Source organism: Leopardus geoffroyi, chromosome C3 (genome assembly GCF_018350155.1).
Source record: "Leopardus geoffroyi isolate Oge1 chromosome C3, O.geoffroyi_Oge1_pat1.0, whole genome shotgun sequence".
Taxonomy (NCBI): Eukaryota; Metazoa; Chordata; class Mammalia; order Carnivora; family Felidae; genus Leopardus; species Leopardus geoffroyi.
In genome coordinates this window covers 88,985,779-88,997,869 of record NC_059338.1, presented here as the reverse complement: position 1 = coordinate 88,997,869, position 12,091 = coordinate 88,985,779, and the positions used below count along the sequence as shown (strand labels likewise).

The 12,091-nt window shown below is 37.1% G+C and overlaps 1 long non-coding RNA gene across 2 annotated transcripts in view; it reads left to right on the top strand.

Annotated features, from left to right (window-relative positions):
* LOC123585527 overlaps positions 1–12,091 on the top strand; it is a 130,752-nt gene that overhangs the window by 54,240 nt on the left and 64,421 nt on the right. For both annotated transcript variants that reach the window (XR_006706265.1, XR_006706264.1), the window contains exon 3: positions 11,633–11,765. This is a non-coding gene — a long non-coding RNA (uncharacterized LOC123585527). The remainder of the gene's footprint in view (positions 1–11,632; positions 11,766–12,091) is intronic.

Below are 12,091 nucleotides of genomic sequence, written 5' to 3'. Positions count from 1 at the left end.
AGACATTTTTTCTTTTTAGTCCTTGCCTAGAAGATATTTGCTCTTGCTCAATATTTGCTGAAGGAATCTATGAACTGCTACCACATAGTCAAGGCTATGTTTTAGGAAGGCAGCAATGTATAAAATGAGTTATAAAAGAGAAAGGAAACCATTTACAGGTCTGTTGTGTTCAAACAGGAAAGAAAAACTGGGAATTTCACCTAGGCTTCTGGCAGTGGGAATAGAATTCACAAGAAGGATGAGAGTCATCATTAATGAAGCATGGTCAACACCTGTTGACTCACAAGAGCTAATGGGGAAAAAGGAAAAAGAAATCAGATATGGAACCCAAACTTTGAGCCTAATGAGAAAGTAAGACACTTAAAAATCGTTGATTCAGGTGTTGGAGTTGCTTTGTTCCTATATTCAAAGAATATTTTTGAGGGGCTTCTGTGTGCCAGGAATGTTTCTTAAGACATAAATCCTTGTTTCCGATTCTGTGTCTCCCTCTCTCTCTGCCCCTCCCCCGTTCATGCTCTGTCTCTCTCTGTCCCAAAAATAAATAAACTTTAAAAAAAAAAAAAAAAAAAGAAGGGGCGCCTGGGTGGCGCAGTCGGTTAAGCGTCCGACTTCAGCCAGGTCACCATCTCGCGGTCCGTGAGTTCGAGCCCCGCGTCGGGCTCTGGGCTGATGGCTCAGAGCCTGGAGCCTGTTTCCGATTCTGTGTCTCCCTCTCTCTCTGCCCCTCCCCCGTTCATGCTCTGTCTCTCTCTGTCCCAAAAATAAATAAACTTAAAAAAAAAAAAAAGACATAAATCCTTGTTATATTTCAATGTTACAGAAAAATTGAGCATGGTAATGGGATTTGTGCAGTGGCAGGAAATAGTTGTCATTTTAAACAGGGTAGTAAGGGTAGGCATTGGGTGGAGGTGCTATTTGAGGGACAAACTGATGAGGTAAGAGAGCTCGACAGCTAGACATAGAGATCTGAGAATGAGAGATGCCAGAAGCTGTTTGCGTTGAGGCAATAATAGATGGGGTGTGAGTGGACGAGAAAAAAGAATATCTCTATCTGAAGACCAAATGTAGAACTTTGGGGAACATCTACATCTAATGACTGAATGGGGCCAGAATAGTTATGAAGGGACAAAGGAAAGAGTTTTACAGTCATTTAGAGATGAATATATGGTGTGATTTTATCTGATTTAAAACATCTCCCTGCCTAGAAATTAGGTGTGGGTTTTTAAAACTCCAGTGAAGACTTTTCAATTTCTCCTTAGGAGGAAGAACTGATTGTCTTACATGATAAGCCTTCTATGAATCTTCTTTTTTAATCCAAGTTAGTTAACATATAATATATTAATATTTTCAGGAGTAGAATTTAGTGGGTCATCACTTACATATAACACCCCGAGCCTTCTACAAATCTTTTAATTCTCATATAATAATAGAAAGAAACCATAGGATACAACTTTGGTTGTAAATATAATTTGGTAGTAAATTTTTCAATTTTTCTCTAGTATTCCTTACACCTACCAGTACAAAAATCATAAAACTTGGTACATAGAAGTGCATATCAGTAGAATGAAAATTAAGCTAATCAATGACCAATCTTTAGGGAAGCGTATTGATGATCAGGTTATTCAAGTAGTATTTAGCAGACTAGACTTGAGTGATGTGATATGCCAGCCTAGACTTAAGGGATCAACCCAGTATAGACACCATCTGCTGAATCCAGGACCTGAATGACCTTCCCATACAGAGTAGAGTCCCCAGAAAGTCATGAGGGTTAGTTCCCTTCCTCTGGGCTTTCAAAATCTAAAACATCAAAGCTCTCCATTCTCTTTCATTAAAGTAGATTCTAAAACATCTCATACAGTCAAGGCAGTTATTTCATATTGAACCAAACCTTTCTTGTTGGAAGGGATGTTTATTTCCAACTGTTCTTATTGCATGTTTGAGGGTGTTAGAGATTCTGACATTTAGATACTTTTTGACTACAACCTTATCAGTTTGATCTCAAAAGAAACCATCATTTGCTTCTACATTGCAGTTAATGAAATGCTGCATTTACAGGACAGAGTCATTGACAATAGACTTACATTTTAATGTTTAAAATTTGATTTTCAAGAATCACATATTTGGAGGCATATAAACTTCAGATGTAGTTCCCCAGAACTTTTCCCTCTTGGTTGTTTGGCAGGTGAGCCAAAGATAATACCAGCAATAGAATCTGAGCTATATATTAAATGAAGAGGGGAAAAAATGCTCTTGATTTTTTTTTCTGAGATTTGAGACAGTTCACCAAGTGTTTTTTCTATTCAGATAAGGGAGCCAAAGGCTAAGATAGCAGCTTGTCTGGATTAGAAGGTTGATTGTTTGCACTCTTGTTGAGTTTTATTCCCTAATGTAGACCAGGATGTCAGGGGTCTTCTGTGAGAGACGCTGAGGACAGCAGACACACAGGGTGGGGCCAAGGAAGACCGACCCTGAGGTACATGTGGGGGCAGAGTGGGGGAGGGGATGGAAGCAGAGATCAAAGAATCAAGAGCTCTTCAGCCTTCCAAGGCAGAAAAGCCTTTGGCAACTCTTTGATGTCCAATTTGCCCTCTGCCCCTAATCTGAGTGTGTCTAGGGACTTGAGTGAGGGCAGGGACATTTTGCATGTCTGTGAGGCAGATAGCATCTTTTAAGTAGCTTCTAAAGGAATCGCACAGAAAAAAAATTACTATAATTCCTGACCTACAGGAGCTTACATTCTAGTTCAGTAGACAAAACCTGAGCAACTTGACCGATCAACTTGACCAATCAACTTGTCCAGGGTCCGCCAAAAAAACCAGAAATTCTTGATGGTGTCATAGCTGTTGATTGTTATCTGAAACACACAGTTTACTAAATAAGTTATTATCCAGAATAAGAACTACCTGAACATAGTTCTGCTCTTCTGCCTAGTAGAGTGTCCATCCTCAATCATGTTCCTGTACCGAACCTCTTTTTCCTCTCTGTGATCCATTTCCGGTGTTTTGTCTTTGGCGTTCTAGAGCAGATGCAAGTTCTATAAAATTATATGGTCATATACTTTTTTCTTCTCTCAGCAAACAAAATAATTAAGTCTTACCTACTCTCTGGACAACATAGGCTTTGATAGGACAACGTATTGCCAAATTAACTTGATATTCAGAACTCTTAAAAAGACAATGCTGAGTATTTGCCACTGGGCAATATGAAACCAATAACTTTAAGATTCAGGCAGCTGTTGGTTAAAAGGCTAACAATTAATGCTCTATTTTGTAAAGTTAAAGAGGAATCTTGAAGATGCGTAGGTATGCAAATTAAATAACTAATATAGGGTCTCCTTTAAATCAATGTCCTTTGTCCATGAAGTTAACTTCACATAGAGCTTCTATCTAATGCACATATGGCCCTACAGAGAAGTTGAAGAGAAACTCATTCGACCCAGGTCAGCCAGCCTGAATTTCTTTGTTCCAACTTCCTTGATTTGCACCTAGTGATTCTTCCACCTGCTAGTACTGGAAACACCTTAGTCTCCCTTTTCATCCTAACTAGTCAGTAAGGAAAGAAGGGAAAATGTACAGGAAAAATCATCTCAAACTACTGGTAGCTTTAGAAGTCTACAGAAATTACCTTATGCAACCTAGTTGGCAAGGCATAGTTGTTCAACTAAGACCATGTTAGCAGGTTAACTACTAGTCTTCAAGAGAATGCTATCATTTGTCTCTGGATAAAGAAGAAAATGAAGCTATATTCTGTATAATTAAATAATGATAAATGTCAGGACAATAAACTACATTTTGCACCCATCCTTTCCCCCAAATTTTCTCACTATGGTCTCAGTCCTTTCCTGGATCTTTAAGGATAGGAAGCTTAATATAGAGAAAGGTCATATAAAAACACTGGTTGACTTTCCCTTGGTGTATTGCATCTCTATACAAGAAAATTCCATGTACATAATCAAAGAAACTTTGATTTTGAAAGACAATTTGAGCCATCATTGAAGTGTACTTTGAAGACCATAACACTTGATGATTCCAGTGTTCTACCAGTTTCAGTCTTCAAAGGAAAATGCTGATGTTGTCGTTTGTGTGTCAGCAGAGAGATGTACACAGATAAAGTAGCTTCTAGCTAGCCTCCTTAGTGCAGTAGGCAGCCTGTCAGTTTCATAATCTGAAGGTCCTGAGTTCAAACCTCTGAGGAGGCAGTTTGGCTTTTTGCCTTCTTTCTCTGTCAAAAGAGAAAAAAGAGAAAGAATTTTCAGAATAATCTCCTATTAGTTATTTCATGTTCCTCTTAGTAACTTTACTTTTTTGCACTGATGTTAGTAATAGTTACAATGAAAATAAAGAAGTGTGGGCCATGTCAAAAAATAAGCCATTTGAGAGTTATGATTATATTACTAGATGCCAAAACTCATGTCAAATATTTAATCAAAGACATTGTTTTAGGGGTGTCTGGTTAGCTCAGTCAGTTAAGCATCTGACTCTTGATTTCTGCTCAGGTCATGATCTCACAGTTGGTGGGATCAAGCCCCACATTAGCGAAGAGCCTGCTTGGGATTCATTCTCTCCCTCTCTCTGTGTTCCTCCCCTGCTTGCTCTCTCTCTCCCTCAAAATAAATAAATAAACTTAAAAAAATTATAAAGACATTGCTTCAGATAGGAAATGTGACATGGATTGAGATTATAATGAACTGGGCATAAAACTAAAAAATATTGTGTAGGAGAAACTGGTTGTAAACTGGTATATATGAGTATATACATATACTATAATACAATAATATATAATATATATTAAAATGTAATATAATATATAATATATATATTAAAGTAACTTTGTGAGAAAAGCCTTTGGAAGGAGTATATTCCTTTTGATACCAGGAAGGGTGGTAGTGGTTAAGAAAGTGCGTTGGTATTTTAATGGGATGCTTTGAACCTTAAGGAACATATACTGACAAAAAAACAAAAACAAAAACAAAAACCTTGCGTGCATGTGTGTTAATGCATGTGTGTGTCTGTTTTGAAGGAGTAGGAGAGCAAGGGACCTGGTGGGGTTCAATATGCATTCAATTTCAAACTCAGAAACTGGGCCAAGAGGCCAATATGCTTAGATATACATTAGGATTAGGATAAGCAATCACTCTGGGGCTTTTAAGAAATGTAACAGTCTTTAAAAAGGAACGTTTGGCAGTCTGAAAAAATAATCAAAGGGTTGTAGAAAGCTTGCTTTTTTATCCCAACACTTTCAGCCAATCACCAAGCATCTCTTTTACCCCAATTACTGTGGATTGAAGAGAAACGAAGTGGGTTGAAGAGAAATGGAGTGTTCTGGAAAAATGTGAATAGAGTCTAAGGATAAGAAGATGAAATTAATTAATCTTTTTTTTTTCTTTAAGTAAGTGACTAAGACAGAGGTCCATCTCAATATTGATCATAGTTTGGTACATAATTAAAGAGACTTCATATTATGATACTGAATTATTAAGTAGAATTAAATATTTAAAAATTTTATGTCAAGGAAGATCCAAGAACCAAGACAATAAATAGTATTAAAAACGACTGATTAGAAAAAATAATCATAGTAAAGGATCCTAAAATTATACCTTGGATTTACTGTGAAAAATGGAATGTGGGGCCTGACTTCGAAGGCCAACAGAGAACAGATGCATCAAAGTCTGGGTTATATTACACTAATCTCTTAAGGGTCTTTTATCTAATCTCTCTCTGGCCATTGCTAAGTGCCAGGGATATGATTGCCACTATATAAATATCAGAGATTATCTAGACTTCTCAGGAGAAATCCATCTAATAGACATCAAAACCAGTCTAGGCATTGTGTGTCTTTAGACTTTCTTTTGCGGAAACAGGCAAATCAAATCATTCCTTAACAAAGGACCTGTAATTTACCAACTTCTAAATATGTTCAGTTTTATTTTACCTTTCTGAGCCTATAACAGCATTTTTGACATTAGATGCTCTAAAAGCAAAGAGCAGTGGAAAATATTGAGTTCATTAACTCCTTAGTTAAATGCCCTTGCAAACTAATCCTAATCTATAGGCCTGGTCATAAGGCGGGGTGTGGGGGCGGGGGAAAGGCCAAGATGTCATGATGTAGAGAAGTGAGTCCTAAAGTAAAATTGTAATAGTCTATATTCCAAAATGTTCTGTCTTGAGGCAGTAGACTAACAACCTACTTAAGCACATCATAGGCTTTGCAGTTCACCACACGTGGGTCTGAGGACCATCTCTGCCATGCGATAATGGTAAGATCCTTCCCAGGCTATGAATAACTTTGAACCTCTGAGTTTTCTTACTCTATAAAATATGGAAAATATAAACCTCACAGTGGTGAAAATTAGAGGAATTCACTTCTATAAAATGCTTGGCACAGTCCCTGGCCTCCAGTAAACACTTAGCAAAGAGCAGACGTTTTGTTCCCATTACTTGTGGCCAGTAAAACAAGTAAAAGACTGAAGAAAAGTGTAGAAAGTGGATCTCTTGACAAAGGGACAATGTCTTATATCTCTAAGGAGAATCTAGTCTGAAGAAGTGCTGAATCAGACATATTAGGGATAATATAATAAGGATAAGGGGGCAGATTTACTTTTAGACCTTCGCTTACCATTCTGAATCCCAGCTTCTCATTTCTCCTTTGTAAGACATCGGCAGTTGTAGATATAGGAACCTATTTGTTACAATTCTCTTATGATAAAAGGCATTAATTCTCTTGTGATAAAACGTGCTGTATCTCTCTTCATCTTTTTGTCTTAATGTCTAACAAAATGCATGAAAAAATAGTAGTTGCTCGTATTTGATCAACCTCATTCAGACAAATGCTGCAATACATTTAGTGCTATTTCTTTGTTCAATAATCATTAGGTATTTTGGTTTCTTGAAGTGTGTACGTGTGTGTGTGTGTGTGTGTGTGTGTGTGTGTGTGTGTGTGGTTAGTTATCCTTTCCCTGTAACCCAGTACAGATTGAATTAATACATGGAATCCCTGAAAGGCTATATGGTTGACCATTGTGACTTTATTTTTCTGGTTGTACATAGTAGGGCCAAAAATTGTATTGACTTCTGTTGTATCTCTCAAGGAGTTAACTAAGAAATTAAACTGCTTAGGAGTTGACTCTGAGATTTGCTTATATTTGCACTGTGACTGCTTTTCCAACTAACCCATTGTAATATTTTGTTAGCACCTTGCCTAATGCGTACACCTCTCTATTCTCCATGCAGTTGCAAACTAGTGGACACAGGATTATTTTACTCATTTGTTCACAACTCACTTCAGTCAGTGATCCTTGCTGCATTGCAAAGCCTTAGCTTCCTGCTCAAGTCCCTCACGTTACCACTTTTCTTTGCTTAGCTTTCCCCCTCTTTCTTACCAGCATTTCTATTGAGTAAGGAGAGCAAAAGCTCATTTTGTTGACATTTTTTTCTCCTATAGTTTTGTGGTACAGAGAAACTGGAACATCAAAAGGAAATCTTAGTTATGCGCAGGAACCCTAGTTTATTTGAATGCTTGTTTATTTTGTCCAGGAAACAATAAACCAAATTCCTGTTTGAAAAGAATCATTATACACTTGTATTTTCTGAAAAATAATTTCCCAGAAATGGGGTGCTAGAACAAATGATATGCACACTTACAGTTTACAATAATATAGCCAGATTTATTTCCCAAAATTTACAGAAATTTCCAGACTCTTCACTGCTTTTGAGAAATAATATATGAGAGTACTGTTTTCCTTATAATCTCATGAGCACTGGGCATGAACATGATCTTACATTTTTGCCAATCTGAAGGGCAAAAAGTTTTATTTCATTGTTGTTTTTATTTTCATTTCCCTGAATATCATTTCTCCTTGTGCTATCCATTGTTCTTACTAATTTGAAGAACTACTTATATCTTAAGAAGATTAACCACTTTTGTGTGCAGCAAATATTTTCTTCCAGTCTGTAATTGTTCTTTTAATTTGATTAAGTTGCCTGATCCTGTTCAAAGGCTTTTGTTGTTGTTGTTTTATTGCTTTATGACTTCACCTGGTGTTTTATTTTTCCTTTATATCTTTTTGTTTCCATATTCCTTACCAAGCTTCCCTTCCCTTCAAAGTTATACATTCCCACCTTATTTTTTCTTTTAACACATTTATTTAATCATTGAAAGTTTTGTGTGAAATTTATATTTGTCTAGGGGCACACAGCCGGAGCTTTATTTATTTTCTTCCAAGTGATTAACTTAATAGTAATTGCTGGAAAATCCAAAACTTACCCGCTAAGTTTTAAGACTTTCAGACAATTCTTAAATATTTTTGTAACACATGGGCTTCAGAATCAGCTTATCGAATTCTAAAAGTAATTGCAGCATGTTTTTGATTTTAAGAAGTTGGAAACAATATGAATGTCTATAAATAGGAAAATGGTCAAATAATTTAGTGCTTCCAAATTATGGAATAGAAACAAGTTATGGAATAAATTCAGATGATCCAAATTATGGAATACCATTGCACCTATCAAAAAGAATGTAGTAGACCAAATGTATATAGAAGTCAGTGCATACAAAAGTAGGAAGGGTGTCAGGTAAAATGAATATAGGAAAATATAAGAAAATATTTAATGCAATTCTTTATTTGTAAGAAAAACAAAACAACAATCCCTACATAAGTACATATATATATATTTGAATAAGCAAAGCAAAAAACAAAAAACAAAACAAACAAAACCCTATGGGATGAAACAAAATTCTTAGTAATGGCTTTCAGGGATGTGGGCTTATTACTGTGGAGACTAATAATTTTACTTTAGATGCTTTAGATGCCCTCATTCGTGTATTACTTACATAACTAAAAAAGTCAAATGCTTAAAATTAGAAGAAAAAAGTATTCTTGCTATATTCAAAAAGGTAAAGAACTAGAAATAAGAGTTAAATCCCCATTGACCCTTGTACATTTTATACTTTGCCAAATCTGTATTTGGTGAGGAAACTCTCAGCATGAAGTAATTTACCCAAATGTCTCCCATAGCATACAATTCACACCATTTGTCTTTCAATCTGTGTACAAATCTCAAATAGCATATAATTTTATATCAAAATATACTCATGTATCTTATAAACCAAGATTCCCAATGTACAGATGAAGTATATAAAATGTTAAATACATTGGCCAAGTGTAACATGTAATGTGCCTAGACGTAAATAAGTTTTATAAATAAAACTCCGGGTGGTGTTCCTTGACTGGTTCTGCTCACGTCTTTATCCCACAAGTTACCAGGATTTACAATTTCATCATTAAAAATACTTGTTGAGTTCTCTTAAGACCATATAATGACCACAAAAGATTCTTTCTGGGTGACTAAACTTCACACACACAAATAAAGAAAATCAAATATAGTAAAAGTTGCTATCTATTAGCTGATGAGCCAGATAAAGCCCACAAATGGCTTTCTTCCCCTGAAGAAAACTGTTATAAAATTTAAAAGTAATTGACAATATATTTGGAAAGCAGTATATTTTTCTAATTACTCTTGAACAATCATAATATCCGGAGAAACTGGGTTTATTTTCTTACACAGTAACTAATGGTTATACCTGAGGATTATTTGGAAGTCTCCAACTTTATCTGCTAAATGAAATCCAGCAATTAAACTTACCACTTCCTCCTTTGTTGTTAACAACTGGAAAGTTCATTATATTATGTGATTGGATTCACCATGAATAAGTGGCCTTTGGTATTTATAAACAGCCTCCAAATTCTTTTAAAACTGTGAATCTGACTCCAGCTAAGAAATTGGAAGTTGTCATTGACTTCAGGGCTGAGGTCCCCCCAGTCACCCCATATTACTGTCACAGAAGTTTCTATGCTTTGGAGGCAAACCAGGGGTCATAGGCAGAGCTTATCAACACCTGTGCTAAGAAGTCCATATCAGCAAGACCTAATCGGTTAAGAACACACAGGCCCCAGACTTTGCTGATATGGGTGGTATTCTGATTATATCATGTGTCTCATTAGCGAAATATATTATAGTGCCTTTTGGTTAACACCTACTGGAATTGATACTTCTACTTTGGGCAAACATGCATAGAACACATATGTGAAGACAGGAAGGGATGTAGGAAAGTGGTGGTATGTCCAGTTCCTGCTCATATATACGCCCTCCCTAACTGGTTCTGACTGTGACACAGGGGTTCTGTAGCCTAGCTTCCCCTCCCTTGTCTCAATTCCTTAGCTCCACCTTCTGAGATCATTCAGGAGGTTCAAAGTTCCTCTCAGTGGACACCATGTCCAAGCTCAGCCCTCACTCCAGCCCAAGTCAGGAAGCATTTACTCATTCTCTCATTTTCTTATCGTCACTCAGACTGTCTTAGAGGTCCTGAAAACTGACAGTTCAATCCTGGTTATGTAACTTTATATGAGTTACTAAACATCTATGAGCTTCCCCTTGCTCATTGGCGAAGATGTCGTGAAATCACCGACTTCCAGAGTTTTAAGGATTAAATGGGATAGTTACTGTAAATATCTTAGCACAGGGTCTAGCACCTAGTGTTTGCCTGAGGCGGTGGGCTGAGAGCAAGACTTAATTCCTATAAAGTTGGAAAAGAGGATCTGTGTAGTTCAGTTGGAGGGCTATGTAGATACTATGGACTAATGAGGTTTTATCACCAAATAAGTTTGAGAATGCTAAATTATGCCAAATGAATAGATTTATTTCCTCAAGAATGCTCTGAGTCTTTAATAAGCAAATATGCACCATTACTTTCTAAGAAGAAGAAGAAAAAGGCAGCATCCACCCAATTTTCTTTTCATACAAAGAATGATTTTACAAAGAAGCATCTTTTTTAAGATGCTTATTTTTATTTATTTTTGCGAGAGAGAGAGAGAGAGAAAGCAGAGAGGGGCAGAGAGAAAGGGAGAGAGAGAATCCCAAGCAGGCTGTACTCTGTCACTGCAGAGCCCGAAACCAGGCTCAAACTCCCGAACCATGAGATCATGACCTGAGCCGAAATCAACAGTCAGATGCTTAACCGACTGAGCCAAACAGGTGCCCCTACAAAGAAGGATCTTTGTACATAGCGCTTGTTATATTCCAGACCTTGTGCCAAGTGCTTTACATATATTAACACATGTAGATATTTCACTGGTAAAATTTGTATAGAAATGTATTTTATCTGCTTAAAAAATCTGCACCATAGGATATTAGAGATGGAAGTCCATCTAGCTCAACATGCATATTTTTCTGAAGTTCACAATGCTTGTAAATGACAGAGTGCAGACTAAGGTGCAAGCCTCTCAGCCCCTTGCACTATTGTCCTTTGCAGTTCTCAGTCTCTGATTCTGTGTCACCACCTGGTCTTTTCTCCAGAGATCTAAATATTTAAAATAGTTGGGAGAGGTCACTTTGCTCAGCTATACTTTTCTACCATGATGAGGTCTCCCAAAATTCCACACCATAATTTATTGTCTTTCCAACTTAACGATTTCAAAATAAATCTGACAAATTCAAACAAAATTCAGCTGTTCAAAATTTTCCTCTACTGAAAATGTCCCCCAAAGAATTTGATTTAAGACCATGTCCTTAGAAATGTTGCGAAAGAAAAATGACAGAGCAAAGAGGCTTTACAAATATGTTTTGTTTCCTTCTAGTGCCCCTTTGAACTCTTGACTCCAAGCTCCTTGAGAAAGAAGCATATTGCTGGGAATGAAAGATCTCTAATGAGACCAAATGGCAGAACAAGATTTCTCACCTCTAAAGCTCTGAGCTGGAGGGACCACCAAGGTGAGATGTGATTTCAGTCTCTGGGAGTACTATGATCTTGGCCTTTCTGCAGAGACTGTCAAAAAGGGTGCTAATGACTGCCAACTGCTGTGGAAAGAAACAGGAGTCCGTGCAGACCTGAGCGGAGCTGACTGCTTCGTTTCATTCCGAGTATTAAATCACGTGCTGCTGCCAGCAGCTTTCAACTACTCACAGAGGAAGCCAGGTTCAACCAGTGACCCACAAGGCAGAATTACCAAGCATCACACTACTAAGCCAGGTAGTCTGAGATCACATGGACTGGTTCGCGCCTCTTAGGCTGTGCACCTCTCTCACATTTAACTGGA